A 23,772-nucleotide genomic window follows, 5' to 3' on the forward strand; every position below is an offset into this window, starting at 1 on the left:
ATTGCGAACGACCCCGTGCAATGTTCTAGTGCGTTGAGAGTGTCAGTATTTTGCGTATTGGTGAGTGCATTATGTCGGAGCTAAATGAATTCAAACGTGGGAAAATTGTTGGTGCTCATATGGTGTGTGCTTCTGTAACCAAGAAAGACGATGTGTTTGGTATTTTAAGAGGCGTCGTAAAGAATTATACCGCATACAAGGAAATTGGAAAAACTTCGTCCGCTAAGTCATGACGCGGACGAAAGTGTGTGTTGAATGATCGAGACGGGCGGTCATTGCAGAGGGCTGTGACGAAAAATAAAGAGCTGCAAAAGTCACTGCAGAACCGGATGTCGCACACGTGAACACCTTCAGCACCAAAAACAACACGACGGGAGCTCAATAAATAGGAAATTGCAGGGAGAGTTGGTATTCCGAACCCACTCATCAATGATGCAAATGTCTGTGAAAAGGAAAACAGTGTGTCGAAGTCATAAAATTTGAGCTATCGAGTAATGGAAAGAAGTAATTTGGTCGGATGAGTCTTGTTTCACACCGCTGCCAACTTCCCTCCCAGTCTACATCGCAAGAGCGAAACTTAATCGGGGTTCGGTGATATTTTGGACAGCCATATCGTGGTATTTCTTGGGCGTCGAGGTTACTCTGCGAGATCGCTTAACTGCCCAAGATTATGTGACCATACTGGGTGATCAGGACCATCCCATGGTACAGTATTGGTTTCCCATTGGTGATGCTGTCTTCCAACACGACAGGGCCCCTGTTTACATAGTTCGCGTCGTCCAGGACTGGTTTTGTGAGCACGATGAGTTTTCAGCTCTCCCCTGTCCACAACAGTCATCAGATCTCAATATTACAATGAAATTAATACCCCTAGCAGCGTACAGGTGTTGATATAAGTCAACGGGGACAGCTGAAAAATGTGTGTTCCGACCGGGACGCGAACCCAGGAGCTCCTGCTTATATGGCAGACGCTCTATCCATCTGAGCCACCGAGCACAGACGATAGTACGACTCCAGGGACTTATCTCTGGCATGCCTCCCGTGAGACTCACATTCCCAAATTATTGTCCCGCACTATGTTCATACTGCCCCTGCCCATTTTACTCATTACCCGCGGCTTTTTGCCGATTCCCGCAAGAGTGTGGGCATTGTGTGTGCATCTGCACAGAAGAAGATGGTCAAATGGCCGGTGAGTCTATATATGGTGGCTCAACTCGATAGAACGTCTGTCATGTAAGCAGGAGATCCCGGGTTCGAGACCCGGTCGGAGCACACATTTTTCAACTGTTTCCGTTGACTTATATGAACGCCTGTACGCAGCTAGGGGCATTCATTTCATTGAAATTTCATTCAACGACCTGCATGGTCACCGATACCATCTTCATATATAAAGATCTCAATATTATTGAACCTTTGTAGTCCACACTGAAGAGAAGCGTGCGTAATTGCTATCCATTTCTATGATCGTTACCTGCACTTCCAACTATTTTTCAGGAAGAATTGTACAAGTTTCCATTGAAAACCATAGAAACTGTATCTATCCATTCCGAGACGACTTGAAGATGTTCTGAATGCCAATGGTTTTCCTGCACCGTATTAGGCATGCTAATGTCCTTGTTTTCGCTGTTTCCTTATTTTTGTCCACCACTATATCTCTTTTTGAAACCTGCCTTTGACATCTTTCGTTGCAGAGCAGTCATGAAATATCAGTTCATTTTCTTCCCTACAGGTCACAAACATTTTCTCTAATCTCTGTTTATAAATGCGGACCGTTTTCGTGAATTATGTACACTTACGATCCGCGCTTAGCTGCGGTATAATATAGTTATTGTAAAGTACCGCCACACTCACCGACTATTGCAGCTTTTACTATCTACACACGAAGATATCCTGTACTATTTTGATTATACAAGATACGTTCACGAAGTAAGTTCCGTTCGGTTATATAAAACAAACGTGTACAGATACAGAAAAAAATATTTATCGTACAAAAATCGACAACTGTTAAACTACTTTTCTACATAGCTTCCAAAATGTAGTAGGCAATTGTCATAGCGTGGCACAATTTTTTGTGTGCCTTCTTCATAGAAGGTTGCCGCCTGTGTATTCAACCATATGGTAACATGTTCTTTCAGCTCGTCATCATCGTTGAAGCGCTGACCACCAAGGTCAGATTTTAGGTGTAAGAAGAGATGGAAGTCGCTAGGAGCGAAGTCTGAGCTGTACTGAGAATGATCAAAACGCGTCCCAGTGAAATTCCCGTAAGAGCTGTTTCGTCACATTCGCCGTGTGAGGTCAGGTCGGACACTATCGTGAAAAAAAAAAAAAAAAAAAAAGAAAACACCTTTTGACAGTAATCTTCGGCGCTTGTTCTGTATTGCGCGGAACAATTTCTTAATGGTCTCGCAGTAACCATGTGCATTAATTGTTTGGCCTTGTGGTAAGAAATCAATCAGAAAAATGCCTTTTATGTCCCAAAAAACGGTGCACATGATTTTTCGAGGTGTCAACATTTACTTAGGCTTAACCTACGTTGGGGATGAAGTGTGCCTCCATTCCACTGATTGCTGTTTTGTTTCAGGTGTGTCGTACGATACCGAAGTTTCATCCTCCGTGACTATCCGAGAAAGAAAACCAACGCCTTCTTCATTGTAACATGTCAGAAACTGAAGTGCCCTGCCCATCCGTTGTTTTTTGTGTTGTTCAGTAAGAATTTTGGGAACCCAACTTGAGCAAAGCTTTTGAAATTTAAGTTTTTGAGTAACAATTTCATGAGTTAATGATCGTGAGATTTGCGGAACTTCCATAGCAAGGGCACTAAGTGTAAACTAACGGTTGTGCTTAATCTTCTCTTCACTTGTATGAACCAGTTCATCCGTAACCACAGACGGGCGCACTTCGTTCTTCATCGTGCACTTTATCACATCCTTCAGTGAACAGTCTGACCCATCTTCTAACCATTGAATCACTCATAGCATTTTGTCCGTAAACCTCGCAGATTTGCCGATGATTGACTTCGGTTTAACTTTCTTTGCATTTAGAACACAAATCACAGATCTGATTTCACACGCGGCGGTATTTTCAATTACGGTTGACATTATAAAGAAGCACTACAAAGCACACGTCGGCAGCAGCGATCTGAAAATGGCGTGCATACTCGGAACTGCGATCGTAGCGCTGCCGCGGATGGAAATAGAAACGGAACTTACTTTGTGGACGACTCTCGTATTTTCTTTGGGCACTGCTCAAGCACGCAGCTTTGCCATAATTTAGTTTCCGCCCCAAAGGTGAATGGTAAGCGGAGCTGACTGCCATGCGGGGGACCTGGCTTCGTACTGCCAGAAATCTCTGCTTGGTGGGAGGACTGGAATGGGATGCACTCAGCGTCGTGCTGCCAGTTGGGAGCTACATGCTGCGGCAGTGTGTGTAGTGCTGTGGTATTCCCCTTATGACGAATTTCCGAAGTTAACTGCTAGACCGCATGTCACTCTACTCTGTAGTTCCAGGCCGCTGGTACAAGATGTCAGTAGATTGGTGCAGATGTGTTTTATAACTTCAGTTATGCACGAGACTTAGCGATGTTGCTGAAACAATTCTGAGGTTGCTGGGGTTTGTCATACCCCAACGCAGTTCTCTCGTCCCCAAGGCGAAAACGTCAAGGTAACTCTTTCATCGCATTTTGTGCGTATTTTGCATAAGATAGATTTTATTCGATAATTAAGAGCAAATATAGTTATACTTGGATCCTTATGGGCCTGAAGGGGAGTAAGTGCGAGCACTGACTGATTATGTACTTGATGAGGGGCTAATTGATTCTAATAGTGGAGATGAACAATATGCTGTTATTGTCAGTAATTGTGACACATCAGAGCAGGAAGGAGATGGAATGATGGAGGTGAGGTCTGTAATAGCTATTATCTTGGAAAAAATGAAACGAGTAAATGGAGAAAAGAACTGTGTCAATAAGGATAAATTAGATGAGCAATCATGAAAATGTTTTATGGGTGATGAGTGTGTTGTGATACCGTCCACGCGTAAAACATTTATTGCCCATATATAAAACATTTATTGATTCTAAGTTCAGTTATTTCAGTACAATAAATTTGGACACAAAACATTAACTTCAGTATTGTTCATCTCGATACTTGTAACTGGTATGTGATTAATAATTGACATTCCATTTTGTTACTGTCCCTGTATATTAATAATATACAATAACATTAACGCATAGCAATAACTGAGAGTCGATTAAACCACTAATTTCAATGTAAAAATATTCAAAATATTAAAAAAAACCATGTGGGGTATACTACAACCCACATACCACTGGCGTAATAGTTCCAGGCCCCACCACCGCCGAGTTAAATGAGACGTATCGGCATCCAGTCTAACCCGAAAACAGCTAGTAGAGCGGTGTGATAACCCCACGCCCGTCCATATTGCAACCAGATGACGCCACTGGCTCAGGGTCACACGGCGGCCGCTCGGTTCGACTGACCCATCTGCTGCCAAATTGGCGGTGCTTTCATTTTTTCCATATTTTTCCACTGTGTACATAACCCTTTTAGCATCCTTTCTGCTTTTATTGTTTGCACTCATGTGAAGTTCAGCTGTGTCATTATTACCAGTTACGTGGTCCAGGATACTAAGAATTTATCTGAACGTTTTAACGACATTTCTTCTAAGAGTAATTTTTCAGGTACCATACCATCAGGTACAATATCATAGTATTTTAATTCATCCCACAATATTTCGACTAGACACCTGCTAGTCATTTTCATGTGAGCCATCGAAGACGGTCTTCGATGGCTCACATGAGGACGGCTGGCATGTGCCCAGTCGAAATATTTCGGAATGAAGTTAAACGACTACCGGTTGCAAGCCCGAAATTTATTTGAACATTCAATTCACCGGGAAAATTTTAAAATTCAGATAAGCCGCTAGTACTTCGAATGGTACCAGCACTGGACATAGACATTAGATGAGCAATACTTTGTAAAGGACAAGAACACAATAAAAATGTTTTTTTCTTCTTTCGTTGTTACAGTGGTGAATTTGAGTATAAAATGGGATCTAAAGCTGAATTCTTTAATATACAGAGTATTATGATATTTTTGCATTGACAATCCAGTTATAATGAGAGTTGCTGTAATGTTAGCAAACTGTATAACATAAACATTGAACATGGGCATTACATGACCGATGCTCTATATATAACAAAAAAGTACATAAGGTACGATATTTGTTACAGTGATAAACTGAGTTTGAACTTCAAATATAAAGTTGCATTCTACATTATAAATTTCACTAACTGGCTTGTTATAATATAAGAAAACCAGGTCTAAGGAACAACTTGATGCGCTATGACTGAGTAACTTACATAAACCAAACAGATTTTATTCCTTACGGATAAGGATGGTACAATGAGTCTTCTATAGCAGATTGAGATTCATATACACAAGAACACCTTCCCTGATCTAATTGTGAATCAGCAAACATAGTCAGTCAGCACCACCTTCCTAAAGACCTTCCGAGACCTCCTCTCTTCTTTTAAACCAACATAATATTGCCATAGTCCAAGAGGGATGCAGTACAACATTAACGGTGTTACATTCTTTGTTTCGTCCCATTTTGTACGAATGCAGTAGAAAGTTTCCGTATGTTTATTGTAATAAAACGACATTTACGTGATATCTATATTGTGATATATAAAAGTGGTACATCTTATTTCTTACATTTCACATGCCAATCAGTGATATGTACCATATTGCTATTTTTAACATAGGATCAAACTTTATATTTGATGTTCAAACTCCGGTTATCACCGTAACAAAAACGTGTCTCCTTGTACTTTTTTACTGTACATAGAACTGATTATCTAATGCCCGTGTTCAGTGTTGATTCTGTTCAATGTACTAATATTAGAACGTGTCTCTTACTTTACAACTGGCTATTCAGTGTAAAAAAATCATAATTCAGTGTATAATAATGGATGCAACGTAAGATCCGCTTTTTATACTGTTTCAACGCAGTAACTACAAAAGAAGGAAACAACATATTGTGCTTTTGTACTTCTTACAAACACAATGTTTACAAGGGGCTTCCAAAATCGGATTTCGTAAATTGCTTTCATAATACCGTTTGTAGTTGGCCATGTATAGACCTCATAGTCGATTTTGGAAATCAGTTTCCAGCTGCTGGGTTTCCTCTTCCACAACCGCTCCCATGTAAACACCCAACTGTCTCTGAAACGTGCTTGGATTGTCAGATTCCGTATTGCTTTCAAAATATTTGACTAATATGGACGGGTGACTTATTGTGCAGTGAACGATAAACAGACATATTAGACTGAACATGAAACTGTCAATCTAAAATTTAAGTGAACAGAAATAGCGACTGTGATAACTAAATCAGGAAGTGGAACAGCTGTTTTCCAGACGCCACATTTAACTGGGCTGGTAAATCTGCTTCAGACATTAACAGTCTTTCGGAAGATGTGCTACATGTAATTTTTATGTCCAATGCGGGTGTTATTAGATGTACTGGGTGAATTAGTTATAAACTACGGCGTGCACACACTTTATTAAACATGTAAATGTCACTACAGATATTCAGAATTAGGTTATAACATGTTCGACATTCCTGCCATGATTGGCGATGATGTGGCGCAGACGAATAGCGAAATTTTGCGTGACCTGCTGAAGAGAGGGAACACCGATGCTGTCGATGGCCTCCTGAATGGCAGTTTTCAGCTCAGCAATCGTTTTGGGGTTGTTGCTGCACACCTTCTCTTTAATATAGCCCCACAAAAAGGAGTCGCATGTGTCAGATTCGGAGAATACGGCGGCCAATCGAGGCCCATGCCAGTGGCCTCTGGATATCCCAGAGCCAGAATGCGGTTCCCAGAGTACTCCTCCAGGACATTAAACACTCTCCTGCTTCGATGGCATTGAGCTCCGTCTTGCAAGAACCACATCTTATAGAAATCAGGGTCACTTTGGGGATGAAATCATCTTCCAAAACCTTCACGCACCGTTCAGTAGTCATTGTGCCATGAAGGAATATCGCTCCGATTATTCCGTGACTGTAGATTGTACACCATAGAGTCACCCGTTGAGGGTGGAGAGACTTCTCTATCGGAAATGCATGTTCTCAGTGCTCCAAATGCACCAATTTTGCTTGCTGACGAACTTATCCAAGTGAAAATGGACTTTGTCGCTAAACCAAACAACAATGCCCATACTTATTCCCATCATGCCCTGCGGCCGGCTGTGTAGTTTGAACGTCGTAACGCAAACCGTTCAGAAGTTATGACGATTTTATTTCATATAGTTTAATAATTATCACCCTGTACTAATACATCTGTTCACAACGTAACACGCATTAGATCTAATTAGATAGTTCACACTTGTTATTGTTGTTGTGGTCTTCAGTCCTGAGACTGGTTTGATGGAGTAGCTGCATGCCCTCAGGAAAAATTACGGCTTTAGTTTCCCCTTGCTTTCAGGCGTTCGCAGAACCCGCACAGTAAGGCCGTTTTGGTTAGTGTTACAAGGCCAGATCAGTCAATCATCCAGACTGTTGCCCCTGCAACTACTGAAAAGGCTGCTGCCCCTCTTCAGGAACCACGCGTTTGTCTGGCTGCTCAACAGATACCCCTCCGTTGTGGTTGCACCTACAGTACGGCTATCTGTATCGCTGAGGCACGCAAGCCTCTCCACCATCGGCAGGGTCCATGGTTCACACCTATAAACCTTTAATTGCTTGCATGTAATATTTATTTTAGTAATCTTAGCCATTCAATAGAACGCCATATAAGAATTTATTATTCATGCTTCTACTTCTCTTTTCGACTTTAAATTAATTCTATCGCTGAATCAAAGACATAATTTACAATGTTCATTCTCCTTACATATCATCTTTAACTTAACATATTTACTAATCTAAAATCTTTGAAAGTATTTTTATTTATTTATTTATTTTTTTTTTTTTTTACTCGCGTAAAGCTAGGTCACGTTTTGTGGAAGCTGAGTGCGTGTGCTGCCATAAAACATAAAACGGCATGCGTGTCTTATTGCAATTTGCAGGGGATTAAACAGCGCTTACAAAGTCCATGTGTATAATATTGTAAACTTCACAATGCGTAACAGAAATACAGGATATATTACTCGCACAAAATTCGAGTTCATTAACTTAAAGATTATTTCGGAACGTTTCTGCGAAGGTAAAAATTAAAAAAATCTCTCGTAACAATTTTTTTCTTTATCTCGGTGTACCACTCCAGTAACAAATGCAAAACGCTGACCCAGCAGGAAATAAAGGAAACTTGTAAGAGCCACCTAAAGGTGAATTTGTAATAAATCCGATACCGGTAATTGTTTGAGTTAAATAAACTTATAAACCATACTTGTGGCTGGTTGCTGCTTAAACTATAAACCTTTTCAATTAAACTTTATATAAATTACCAGCTGCCAAAAACTGAACGATGGTCGCCAGTCTGGTTCATACCTTGATATAATCTTTCATATTGTTACTGTTCTTGTCAGTTATCGGACGAATTGCTTTTACAGTGTATCAAGGTCATTTTCCAACAGCCTGGAAAAGATATACATCAGCGTCTACAGAGTACTGAAACTCGGTCCTTTAACGTACATTTACAAAGGCCATGGAACCTTCATATTGTTGACAATATGACCCAGTAGTGTTGTCCAGCAATTGGAAGCACATGTTTGGCAACACTACTGGCCACTGTAACTCGTCAATGTTTGCGGCACCACATTTCCGGCCCAGATGTGTTAATACCGCCCGCAGTATTGCTGAAAAATGAGCAAAAGCGACACAATGGAAGTGAGTGCGTCGTTGCTGCATTTGCATTCCACAAGGACAAAAATTAGAGCGAAAAATTTGAATCATACTTTGTGAGCCAGAAATGTATTGCCGCAAAAATTGCCGAATAACAGTGGCCAGCAATGTTGCCGAACATGTGTTTGCAGTTGCTGGGCAACGCTACTGGGCCTGTTGTCAACAATATGCAGTTTACACGTCCCATGTAAATTGTACCTTAAAGGATCGTGTTTTAGTGCCCTGTAGATACTTGTTTCCAAGTTTCTAGCCGTGCTTACAGCGCATTCGGAAAACTGAAGGATCCTATTACAGATCATACATGCATTAGCTACGTACACAGTCCGCCCCACAGGAAACGTGACTGATGTAAAATGAAATAGAAGACGTTGTTTATTTTTAGTTTACATGAATTTTTATTCAAAATAGGCTACTTGTGAGTCAAGACACATCTGGAAACGTTGCAAAAATGGTTCGAAACAATTCTGATGCTCGACCTTTGAAACTGCATGCCCTACCATCATCGTAACCTTCTGGATATCTGAAATCGTGTAGAAACGCATTCCTTTCGTTGCCAATTTCAGTTTTGTAAATAACCAGACGTCACACAGAGACCAATCAGGTAAATAATAGGGTATTCAAGCTCCATGATACATTTTTGAGCCATGAAATTGCGTAGGATCTTGCTTTAGTGCGATGGTGGATTGTCGGGTGGTAGACATCGTTTTCCTTAATTGCTGTATTCAGGTTGGTCCCGAACAATCCGGCATTCATCATCTGACCTTCTGTAGCGAATTCTTTATGGGTAATTCCTTTTGAATCAAAGGAAACCGTGAGAAGTTTCGGGACACAGCTTTTCTGCGTACTCGCACACGCATGTTTCGAACTCGGAGATTCTGGGCTTTCCATTACGAACTTTGGTTCCTTGTACGTGGATCGTACTCAAAACACTATATTTCATCACCTGTTACGATGCAAGACACGAAGTCTGGGTCCTAGCAGCCGCTCGTTTGATGTATGTACAGCGTTCCATTCTGCAATCTTTTTGATCACCAGTGAGTGAAAGGGGCACAAAGCGACAACAGATCCTCTTGTTGCCCAAATTTTCAGTTACAATGCGGTGCACAGTTGTTTTAGGAATTCCAATGAGCTCCTCAGTTAATGTGGCAGATGCGCAACGATCGTTTAAAAGAATTCCAGCTCTTTTTGAACGTTTTCTTCTACTCTAACTGGCGACGATTCTCCAAGACATGGATCATGTTCATTGCTTTCTTTACCATCACGAAAACTGCAATACCACTTAAACTGTTTTCACGACTCATTATAAACAGTCTGGATCATTTGAACCGTGAATGTTGCACTTTAACCCAATTTAGAACAAAGCTTAACGTTCGCACTTGCACCATTGCTCCTTCCACGACCGAAGTTCAAAACATATCGTTAAAGTATCGATTATTAAAGCTGTCAGAGCTATTAAATTTAAAATAGAAGGTAGTCGAAATACCAAGCTAGCTAATTGAAGCACCCGTTCACAGATTGCATTAGTGATTACACGAATACAAAATCATTCACCTTTTCTGTGACGGACAGTGTAGATGTTCAACACGGCTGTATCACGAAAAATAAAAGCACAGATGTACAAAAATAGTTTTTACCAATTTAGATTTACCATGTGCTCTATTGCAAAAGTTTGTTGAGGGAGAGACGGGTGCGTTTCTTTTAATTCCGCTTTAAAGCCACCAGCGCTTCCTTCTCTTGCGAAGGCAAAGGGCGCCCAGCTGAGAGACAACGCACGCAGCCATTCCCTCTTCCCATTCAATCTCGTCGGATCTTTGCGGCCCCGAATTGAATTCAAGATTACATCGCTACAATGCGTAGCGAGGCCGTCTTTGCGCAAATGAGCTGAACTTCGCCCGCATTCAGACGTGTGTTGTTTGGTGCTGATTTGCTTGTCTTCCCCTGACGTTGTACGTATTCGCTTCCATCCAGAGTAATACAAGATAAGTTTTCTGCATTTCCAAAAGCACGACTTGGGAGCACATACTCTTGTTTCAGAGGCTAGAGGCTTAGCATTAGCATAGAAATGTGCACTTCTTAGCATTACAATGGATAGCGTGAGGAATGCGTTATCTCAGATTAATTTACTCGCATTTAGCTTCACGAACAACTATGAGCGAGTTTGTTACATTACGTGATGCCTACCATCTATTCAATTGTTTTGTAAGCATAAAAATATTACTTAACCCCCTGTCTGTAATTTGTTCTTATATTGTGACTACAGTAATAAGACATTACATTGTTTAACAGATAGATATTTCATCATTGTGGGCACTGCTGTTCATTATAGGTGTCAGTATTTATATACAGTCACATTTTTTTATCTGTTGATCGCCGTCACGCTGCAAAATAAAAAAGGCGCTTAAGATCTTGAGCAATATATCTGCGGCAGCTATAAAATATTTGCCATTTGAATTAGCAGAAAATTTTCTCAAAAAAAAAAAAAAAAAATGGTTCAAATGGCTCTGAGCACTATGGGACTCAACTGCTGTGGTCATCAGTCTCCTAGAACTTAGAACTACTTAAACCTAACTAACCTAAGGACATCACACACATCCATGCCCGAGGCAGGATTCGAACCTGCGACCGTAGCAGTCAAAATTTTCTCATTTCATCTTCACTAAACGAAATTTAATCTTTTCTTCAGGTACTGCCGGATTTAAATACATACTCACAACTTGTTATTTCTAATGAAACCTACATTTATGGATGTTATAATATTTTTTAAATGTTTGATTCAAATGCATAACCTAAATAAAGTATTCCAGAAGAATGCCTGTAAACCTATTATACATTATATTTACTGTTCAACTTGCACGCGTCGGAAACTTAAAATATTCTCCCATAATTCGAATCATGTCTGCCACATTATTACGTTACTGCAATCTGATTTTGAAAGATAAGTGAACAGTGTAAGATGCGTTCGTCTAACAGTATTACAGAGTATTATAAAACGAAAAATAATAGAAATATGTAACGACTATACTTGTATTGTCATTTTCGGTCTTTTATACAAAAAAGTATTTTATAAATCCTCTCTGTAGACGAATTATGTAAGTTTCTTGTAGGATGTTCACAATTAAAACAACTTAATAATAAAAGACTAATCAACAGTGGTCCTAATAGTAAAGGCTATATAGCAATGCCTGTGTTATTCCGAATTACAATGAAATGTTCCTTCGGTTTTGCATGCATATCCGAAAGAATAGGCACTACGGCGATTGCAGCCTTATGAAATACATTAATTGTATTCGCAGTCGCGGATGTGGACAACCAGCAGCGGTATAATGGAATGTAGACAGTGAAAATTTGTGCCAAACCCGGATTTCCCGCTTCTCGCGAACGGTCGGCTTTATAATTTGGCTTTCTGTGCACGACTCAGAGATAGATCCAAACTTCCATTTGTCTTCAGCCATGTCATACTCGTCCGAAGGAACATTACATTCTAATTCGAAAAAAACACAGGCAATGTAATATCATATTCGTCCGCCGACACCGGGCAAGCGACTTTCAAGTATAATGTCTGCCCTGTAAGGGAATATACGCAATGGACATACGATTGCAGGTTGTAGACACATGGTTGACGACTTATGGAAATTTGGGTGTGGCTGCGATTCTTGCTCGGATAGCCACATGCTAAGGAGACAACTCGCGATAAGCGAGAAATCTGCGTTCAAGGCCCGCTCCGGTTCAAATTTTCATTTTCGTCATTCTATTATGTAGTAGATGACTGTCCATATTCGCAACTGCAAATGCATTTTGTTTCACAGTAATGGTGTTCAAACTATAGCTGACGGATAAATCATAAGAGAAAATCGAGGTTATTACTTAATTGGAGTATAAATTTTTCTTGACTTCATATCCTTGGAAATATGCAGATATTTAGTGGACTTAAATTTCTTTTACAATTTCTTAGGAACAGCAAAGTGCTATCAAGGAGTTGAACCGGTTAACATCTAAATCTAACCACAAGACCCCTGTTTGTTTAACGGCAACCTGTGACTTGGTACAATTGTTCCGACTGTATTTTCTACCGAGAGCTGATTCATTAAGACGCTAATGATCGGGTATAAACTAGAAAGGAAGGGCAATATAATATCAGAAGAAATTTTCAAACGACAACTAGTGTCTATTACAATGCTACGATCTATATTTACAACCAAATAGCCGCCCGAGTAAAACTCTTGGGGGTCGGGTACAAACCAGAAAATAATAAAGAAAGGCTATATAGTAACGGGGAAAATTTTTAAACGACATCCAGTGTCTTAGTACGATACTACGGCCTATGTGTTTGACAGATAGGGTTTGAATAGAAACTCATCTTAAGAGGCGTCCTATGCTGTGCAGGGGCAAAGATATAAGACATTCTATTAAGCTGCTGGTGAATTTTCTGGGTTGTGTGGTTGTGGTCCATGAAATTTTCTCGTTCCTGACGTTTCGTCCACAGTTATCTTGGACATCTTCGGAGGTGTTGATTCTACGGAAGAGTCTTACGGACTGACGAGTTAGACTTCATTTATTTTTTCTTCAGTTTTATTCTCTTCCCCGAGGGAGAAGAGTGAGCTGTTTTGGACATAATTTTTGCCCTTTTCAATCACAGGATTTAATAACACCCGTATTTTATTTAAATTTTTATTTCATGTATTTGAAAAATTGCAATGAGTCACATTCTAAAGTTTACACTTTTACATGTTTTCAGTCATTTAAGATTAGAACTGTAAAACTTCCGAAGGCTACTACTGACCATCACAATTGAGCTTTGAGTATGGTAGTTTTCCTAGTAGCTTTGGTCAGTTAAGGTACGTTAGGTGTGTTGCAAAGCTATTGGGCGTCACCTCACAACGAGCGCTTTCTTTGTGTATGCAGTCAGCATAAATGTTCTCCTGTCTGTTACTTTAAACAGTATTTATAGCACAACTGAACTGTCAAAGTTTATTTCAGGTTTTATTCGAAAACTGTTGATTTGTAAAGCAGAGGGATGTCGTATTAAAAATAAACGTAAAAAATACACAGAGGAAACGAAATTTTCTCAACAAAAGGGTAAAATAAAAAAAAACCCGTGAAACAAAACTGTATCAAACATCACTTCAATACTTTGTCGAACTTATATGAAACATGTTCCTGTTAATCATAAACAACATTCGCATTTATCAATGATGAAAGAAATCTGTTGCCTTTGATCATGATGAAGAACGTTCTATTGAGTGAAAAATAACAATAATTATATATATATATATATATATATATATATATATATATATATATATATATTATTTTAAAGTTTGTGCATGTAAACTGTACTTGCATCAAAAGTAATTGCTTTGGTTACATGAAAACGCTTAAGTTACGCAATAAAATAATTTTCACTGCCAATGAAGTGCACTTTATATCCCGTTAGGATATAAAATATATGCTGGACTAATCTTGGCTGATGTGCTCACCCTCTCTCAGTTTTTCTCTTACACTTTATGTTTCTTTCTCTACCAATGCCTCCAACACTACCGGTAATCCTACCATTTACTACGTCGTTTATGTAGTGTACCAAAACTACTGACTCTTAGTGTTACGTAGAATTTTACGTAAATATAAAATACAAATAAATATGTTAAATAAATCAAAATAAAGTAAGTCAATTAGAATAACAGGTCAAACAGAAACAAGTACATAAGCGTGAACAAAGGATGGAGGTTGATGTTAAAAAGTGGATAGCTTTACATGCGAAGTCAGTGACTATTTGTTTTTATGAATCATCGAGAAGACTGGGTTTGTGTGTCGATTGTGATTTGTTTGCTCGTATACTACCTAAGTGAGTGGATGTTATGCAACAACATAACATAGTGGAATATTAAATAATGCGGGTTATTTTGTCAAAGATATAACTGAACTATCGATGACGTATGTCAAAGGTAAAGATACATAGGTAAAGATACAAAGGTAAAGATACATAGTGGCCATGTAACACTAAGTTTCATCTCTTCTTTTCTGTTAAATTGTCTCTTTGTTTATATAGTTCGGAAGATTCTGTCCATTTCCATAAATAATAGATCGTCATTCTAGATAAAAGTTTTGGTTCCAGAAAACTTCACTTTATAATCTACTGACTGAAGAACGTGCTCTGCCGCAGCTCATTTTCTGCTTTTCCTAGTCGGGAAGCCTTCTATATTCCTTTAGATGTGTGTTAATATTTCTCTTTATTGTTCCACTATGTACCTTACTGCACGTACATAGAATTTTACACACCCCGCAAGCAAACAGGCGAGGGCGTTTATCCTTCACAGATTTGAGTGCTTGACGTATTTTGTTTGTTGGTCTAAAAACGGTCTTTCGGCAGCACGTTATGGGTGCCACATTTACAAAAAATGTCAGCTCACCTTTCGGTGATTTATTCTACAGCCTCACACCTTCCCTGCTGTAAAACTGAGCCCAGACTTTTTTGCTGGACTCCACAAAGCAATTGTGTAGGCTCCAAAACACGGACGAATGTACTCTCTTCTGATTGGCAGAGAAACATCATATCCAATCAGAATGCAGTTCTAAACCGAACTAATTACACCAACTGTGACATAATCGCGTATACAAACAGTGATCCAATACTGCAAAATGCTTTTTTATTCCAGTCTCTGATCACAATATGAATTCTTTAGACGATGACCGGTTTCAGTCTGTAATGACCATCCTCAGATCTTTTTTACACCATGTCCTAAAGTTATAATGGCATCGTCAAAACATATCTATGTGACGGTGCTATGCTGATTATATTTATATGTTTTGACGATGCCATTATGGCCGTATCACTTTAGGACATGGTGTAAAAAAGATCTGAGGATGGTCATTACAGACTGAAACCGGTCATCGTCTAAAGAATTCATATTGTGATCAGAGACTGGAATAAAAAAGCATTTTCGAACTAATTACATTGAACCAACAACATTATCATTCTTTGGAGGAATTTGTCACATGAACGTGTGGTATATCTCCACCACGGTTACTGGGAGATGTACTAATAACTTGGTCGACATGATTAAGAGTTATCAATTCTTTATTGTGTCAAACATGCAACACGTGTAATCGACACAAATCTCTGAGCCGAACCATCTTTGACTCTCAGTCCCACGTATACCACATACCAACACTGCGGCTCTTTGGTTAGCGATATCGATGGCGCTGTCGCCTCCACTAACAATTTTAGGAAATCGACAAATGGCAAACTCATATCGCATTACTTCTCGTTCACACATTAAGTCACCCTAATAATTAAATACATTAAGAAATCAGTAATCAACCGACGATATAATATTAAGAGAAGATCATATTATTTATGACAGTACATTGTTTTGACTACTTAGGATACCATTGCCTGTATGGTAACGACATCTCTCAGCTGGAGCTGCAATTATTGGTACCTGGTAGACAGTAAGAGCACATCTTTCACGAAGTAGCCGTGATTCATTCCTACCTCTATGTAGCCACTTGCTACCGTCAGACTTCTGTAGTAGAGATGCATGGCGTTATGCCACACACTGATGTTATGTTTCTGTAAAATATTACCGATCTGGTCAGTTTAAAGAAATTTTCTGAAACTAAAATTAGCGCAACCATTAAAAAAAAAAAAAAAAAAAAAAAAGGAAATGGACTGCGTCACTGTGTTTTCGGATCTTCTAGCGGCGTGCTGCGGTACTGCAGCTAAAGGTATTTCATTGTTTACCAGGGCTGCAGACATGTGTCTACATACAGGGTGTTTCAAAAATGACCGGTATATTTGAAACGGCAATAAAAACTAAACGAGCAGCGATAGAAATACACCGTTTGTTGCAATATGCTTGGGACAACAGTACATTTTCAGGCGGACAAACTTTCGAAATTACAGTAGTTACAATTTTCAACAACAGATGGCGCTGCAAGTGATGTGAAAGATATAGAAGACAACACAGTCTGTGGGTGCGCCATTCTATACGTCGTCTTTCTGCTGTAAGCGTGTGCTGTTCACAACGTGCAAGTGTGCTGTAGACAACATGGTTTATTCCTTAGAACAGAGGATTTTTCTGGTGTTGGAATTCCACCGCCTAGAACACAGTGTTGTTGCAACAAGACGAAGTTTTCAACGGAGGTTTAATGTAACCAAAGGACCGAAAAGCGATACAATAAAGGATCTGTTTGAAAAATTTCAACGGACTGGGAACGTGACGGATTGACGTGCTGGAAAGGTAGGGCGACCGCGTACGGCAACCACAGAGGGCAACGCGCAGCTAGTGCAGCAGGTGATCCAACAGCGGCCTCGGGTTTCCGTTCGCCGTGTTGCAGCTGCGGTCCAAATGACGCCAACGTCCACGTATCGTCTCATGCGCCAGAGTTGACACCTCTATCCATACAAAATTCAAACGCGGCAACCCCTCAGCGCCGCTGCCATTGCTGCACGAGAGACATTCGCTAACGATATAGTGCACAGGATTGATGACAGCGATATGCATGTGGGCAGCATTTGGTTTACTGACGAAGCTTATTTTTACCTGGACGGCTTCGTCAATAAACAGAACTGGCGCATATGGGGAACCGAAAAGCCCAATGTTGCAGTCCCATCGTCCCTGCATCCTCAGAAAGTACTGGTCTGGGCCGCCATTTCTTCCAAAGGAATCATTGGCCCATTTTTCAGATCCGAAACGATTACTGCATCACGCTATCTGGACATTCTTCGTGAATTTCTGGCGGTACAAACTGCCTTAGACGACACTGCGAACACCTCGTGGTTTATGCAAGATGGTGCCCGGCCACATCGCACGGCCGACGTCTTTAATTTCCTGAATGAATATTTCGATGATCGTGTGATTGCTTTGGGCTATCCGAAACATACAGGAGGCGGCGTGGATTGGCCTCCCTATTCGCCAGACATGAACCCCTGTGACTTCTTTCTGAGGGGACACTTGAAAGACCAGGTGTACCGCCAGAATCCAGAAACAATTGAACAGCTGAAGCAGTACATCTCATCTGCATGTGAAGCCATTCCGCCAGACACGTTGTCAAAGGTTTCGGCTAATTTCATTCAGAGACTACGCCATATTATTGCTACGCATGGTGGATATGTGGAAAATATCGTACTATAGAGTTTCCCAGACCGCAGCGCCATCTGTTGTTGAAAATTGTAACTACTGTAATTTCTAAAGTTTGTCTGCCTGAAAATGTACTGTTGTCCCAAGCATATTGCAACAAACGGTGTATTTCTATCGCTGCTCGTTTAGTTTTTATTGCCGTTTCAAATATACCGGTCATTTTTGAAACACCCTGTACAAACACGATATAAATAATGTAACTTTAAATTACGACGTGATACGTAAAACGTTATGACCAACTCTCGTACGAGGGGCGTTCAGAAAGTAATGCAACACTTTTTTTCGGCCAATTTCCATTGAAAAAACGCGGAATTTATTGGGGAGATCGCGGAACATTCCCGCTTCAGCCCCTGTAGTTTCATGAAGTTCCGACAGGTGGCGGCGTAATACGTAGCTTTCAAAATCGGGTCCCTAACGGAGGTGCATTCCCAGAAGGGAACTGTCACTGAGTTTCTTTTGGCGGAAACGCAGAGCAGCGCAGATATTCATAGGTGCATGCAGGATGTCTGCAGAGGTAATGAACAAAAGCGTGGTGAGTCGTAGGGCGAGGCGTCTGTCATCATCACAACAAGGTCGTGCTGACCTGTCTCATCTCCCGCGTGCCCACGGACCGCACACAGCTGTGACTCCTACAGCGGTAGAACGTGCAGGCGTTCTCATTCGAGGTGATCGACGGATCACAGTCAATTCTCCTTCTCCATGACAACGGAAGGCCTCACACAAGTCTGCACACCCGAGAGGAACTCACTAAACCTCACATCTCACTCTTTCCCCAATGGAGAATGGACTCCGCGGCAAGCAGTACGTGAATAACGGGGAAGTTATTGATGCAGCAAGACTTTGGCTCCACGTCCACCAGTAGATTGATACCATGCGGGCGAGGAGTCCTAGTTAGGTGGTGCAAACACGTGGTATTGAACTGAGATTATGTTGAGACAGAGGTTTTTGTAACCTAAAAGAGTGGGGAATAATAGAGTGTTTTGAAATCTTGAATAAAACCAACCTGCTTTCAGAAAAGAAATGTACGGCATCACTTACTGAACGCCCCTTGTATAGTAAGTATGCCCTCTCATGTCACGCACGCAATACTTATGGTTGAGTGAGTGGCTAACAGCAACTGACAGCGAAACATTTGTGTTTCTTTACCCACTGGGTTAAAGGGAAATTGCTAAACAGTCATAAAATTTACGATTGCAATAGGGTATAAAAGAGGACTTTTGTACTTAATTTAACATACCATTGGAGATCTAACAATGCATAACCTTTAAATTATGACTTCCTTTGAATAAAATGTAGAATAGTAAACTTTACGGCGGTTTAGTAGCAATATAACATCCCCCCCCCCACCTTTAACGTTCTAGGGTATTAAATAGCCCGTAGACAGAGTAAAAACTATTGCGCCCTCAAACCTGCAACATGCTAAAAGAACGCGCGTAGCCACTCTTTTCCCCTGTGTTCAGTATTTACCGCGCTTTCTCTTCTGCCGCTGTGTTGACCTTTTAGCGCCCGTCTTCCGCCCCATGCCAGACGACACCTCCCTCCATCCATCATCATACTGTTACCGACCCGAAAATATAATATTCGTGCAAATGGCTGACACTGTGAGTAAATGTTTCTAAGAAATATGACTCCCTTTTTCCTCTTTATTCCAGTCGTCCCTGCTTCTATTTTGAAACAGTTGCTCTCATTTTCAATAAGACTACGTCGCATGTTATCTGCCTTGGAGGTTTCTTTTGATTTGACGTGATTTGACATTTATTGATCCTTGAAATTGTACAATGTGCTATTATTACACGTACATGTAGGACAAGTCACACACTAAGGTTCTAAACAAATATAAACGGTCCGATAAAAATGTCTGAGAATGATTTTATTTTGGCGTATGAGAGAGATAGCGCGCAGTAATTACATGGCAGCTAGAACTAACGACTCAAACTATAGATTTGCATTAGGCCAGTCAGTTGTGAGCAGACAGCGTTAAGTAGTAGACGTTCGACTGTAGTGTGTAATCGTTGTTGTCTTACAAATCACAACGGAGCAACTTCTCCAAATCGAGTGTTCAAGACCTTCTCCGAAAGGTTTCGAAGAAGATGACGATTGAACAGAAAACAAAGATACTTGGAAACCTGTTGCGACTTGATTGAAATGAAAACTACTGACAATTCTTTTATGAAAAAAAAAACCATTGCAGATGACGGAGACTAATTTATGTTCTCAATACGAACCTACCACAAAACGACAAAGTGCAGAATCTGACTGATCTTCGCCAAGACCATAGAAGGTTCGAATGTGACGCATGAGTTGAACAGTATCACAAAGAAGGACTATTCTAACTATATCACATGGTTGTTTGGGCCTTACGCGCATTTTGCTCAAATGGTGGAAAACTTTGTAGAAAACCTGAAGCAGAAGCATTAAAACCACCACCTTAACATTTCTCTATTTTTTTTTTTTATTAATTCAGTCTCGAAATTTTTTAGATTGACGGCGTACATTTTTTGAATTATTCAACATCGCAAGACATGCGCTGTTAACAGTACGTCATTACTCTTTATATATATTTTTTATATGAAGCCACCAGGAATGTCACGTAAAGGATTATAATGCGATACATACTAGTCACTCTAGGTTGTAACATTCGTTATAACAAAAAATCAGCATTTATGTATATAAAGCAAACCGAATCAGGTAAAACCTAAAAAGTAGCCTGCACATATATAAGGGGTATTAAACTCCATTGTTTTACGTAAGCAATCAAGAATTCCTCCACAAAATAACAGCAGTGTACCTGCAGCACTGACATTATTTAGTGCCTGAATTCTTTCTGAAGAAACCTCTCACGCCCACGCAGCTTCTTGTACAGAAGTACCTACATGTGCATGTGCCACTTTCGTACTAGTTTGCCGACTATAAATGTATCATTAGAGTGACAGGTTTGATTCTAGTATAAATGTTTTTTTTTTCTAAAATTATTTTAATGTTCATGAATAAAGCGCAATTTTTCATGGTTATAGATACACGTTTCTGGCAAGATAATGGGTTGCTTAAAGAGACGTCTAGTAGTGGAAAGAGAGATACTTGTTTCATTACTTTAATTATTCGCTTATTCGTAGTAACCATCTTTTGTGAGAGATGTCCCTAACTGAAATGGATTATGCGATTATCAACTGTACAAGTGCAAAGGAGGAACATTTTTGGGTTTCTATATTGTTACACAAGCGGTTCGTGGAACTATCAACTGCGTTAATAAATTGCAGAATGCTACTTGACATGTATTACGTAAAGATTTTACAGTTTCAAATACACAATGTTTAAATAAATAAACAAAAGACAGTTTACACTAAATACTAATAAGCAGGTTCCTTCACACCTTGTAAATGAATGTCCTCCATATGTTACAGGTAACCAGTACTTAGGGTCCTTCTTGACCACCCACTTAAATATTTACTACTACATAAAGACCGATTTACGTCGAATTTTTACCGATACTCTAATAAACAGTTTATATACAATGGGGAATGTCATTAGCAAAAAACACGAAAATTTCATGACCGATTTATTCAAAGTTTTTCACGTTAATTTGAGGAACATTCAGGCTAAGGTTTTTTAAACAACAATGTACAGTTTTCTGTTAAACCCGACTACAAGGAAGAAAGTGCTGTTCTGTGCCGAGAAAATGAGCGGTTTCGTTTACTTTCTCGCAGACATTTTTAACTACGGTAGCAGAGCATTTAAACGATTAAGACTAATTGGTTCTGCCATACATAGTCTTACTACTTACATAAAATTTTAGACAAGAATTGTATGTACAACAAAGTGCTGTTTTGTTTTCTTCCTCGCAGTAGGTTTTAACAGAAAACACTAAAGCTGTATTTATGACTAACTTTGTACTCCTTCCCATTCGCATATTAGAACTATCCGAAATACTATCATTGAAGTTACTATCCTCACAGATCCAAGGGCAGTTGCAAAGATCTCCCTCATGACCCTTATACCAACAGTTCCAACTGATTTACCTATTCATTTTAGGCGACTTCAGTTCCTAATCAAAGTTTCGTTTGCAGTAACAATAAACAAAGCTGTAGGTCAGAGAGAGGGGGAAAAATTGTGGACAGAAAAGAGTGGAGGATGTCGACATAGAGAGGGGGAAGGAGGACATGGATATTGACAGAGGAAGTAAAAGACGGAGAGCGAGGGTTAGGAAAAAGAGAAGGACAGGGAGAGAGGGAGCAACTGATGGACGGAAATAGGGGGGAGGAGGAGGAATGAAGAAAGAGAGGGGGAGAAGGGGATGGACAGAGAGAGAGAGAGAGAGAGAGAGAGAGAGAGAGAGAGAGAGAGAGAGAGAGAGAACAATGGATGAGAAGGGGATATACACATCTGGAAAACATATCACATCCCACTATAATTTGGCCAAGACATAAGGTTAGAACCCTTATATCAACTACGCTCTCACACCTGTGGCAATTAAATTCCTTCTATCCTGTACTGATTTATACATAATACACTGAGGAAAAAAATAGCAACGCCAAAAACTAATTAATGTAATGAAATTTCGGGAATATATTTGTCTAGGCAAACATATTTAAGTGATTAACATTACAAAATCGCAGATTAATGTAAGTGCGAGATAAGCCACTGCAAATGTCAAATGCTGGTACATTAATAACCTGCCGCGCGGGATTAGCCGAGCGGTCTCGGGCGCTGCTGTCATGGACTGGGCGGCTGGTCCCGACGGAGGTTCGAGTCCTCCCTCGGGCATGGGTGTATGTGTTTGTTCTTAGGATAATCTAGGTTAAGCAGTGTGTAAGCTCAGGGACTGATGACCTTAGCAGTTAAGTCCCATAAGATTTCACACACATTTGAACATTAATAACAGGTTGTATCTGCCAGAAAGTTGAACGCAAGTATGCAAAAGACCATGCATTGTGATATACCAGCTGATGGAGGCCAGTCTGTGGGATGGAGGTCCATGCCTGTTGCACTTGGTCGGTCAATACAGGGACTGTTAATGCTGTTTGTGGATGATGTTGGAATTGTTGTCCGATGATGTCCCATATGCGCTCTACTGGAGAATGGTCTGGTGATCGAGCAGGACAAGGAAACATGTCGACACTCTGTAGAGCATATTGGGTCACAACAGTGGTATTTGGTCCAACTTTAGCATTTTGGAAAACACCCTATCGAGTGGCAGCACAACAGATCGAATCACCAGACTGCCGTACAAATTTGCAGTCAGTGTGCGTGGGATAACCATGAGAGCGCTGATCTGTCATACGAAATCTCACCCTAGACTATAAGTCTTAGTGTATATCCAGTGTGTCTAGCACGCAGACAGATTGGTTGTAGGCCCTCAACTGGCCTTTTCCTAACGAACACATGGCCGGCACTGGCACCGAGGCAGAACCAACTTTCATCAGAATACACAACGGACCTCCTCGCTGCAGTCGAAAGAGCTCTCGCTTGACATCAGCAAAGCAGCAAATTGCGGGGGTTTGGGGTCAGTTGAATGCAGGCCAGAGGGCGTCTGGCTCGTAACTGTTCTTGCAGTAACCGATTTGTAACACTTCGTTGTGTAACTATGGTGCCAATTGCTGCTTAAGTTACTGCTGCAGATGCAGTACGAGGTGGAAGAGCCATACATCTACCCTCTCGGTAGTGTCTCGTTGTCATTTGGAGCCCTGTCTTCTTGCGACCGTACGTTCTCGCGAACAACGCTTGCAGCAGTCATGTACAGTGGTTATATTCCTGCCACGTCTTTCTACGATAT

Source organism: Schistocerca americana, chromosome 5, assembly GCF_021461395.2.
Source record: "Schistocerca americana isolate TAMUIC-IGC-003095 chromosome 5, iqSchAmer2.1, whole genome shotgun sequence".
NCBI lineage: Eukaryota > Metazoa > Arthropoda > Insecta > Orthoptera > Acrididae > Schistocerca > Schistocerca americana.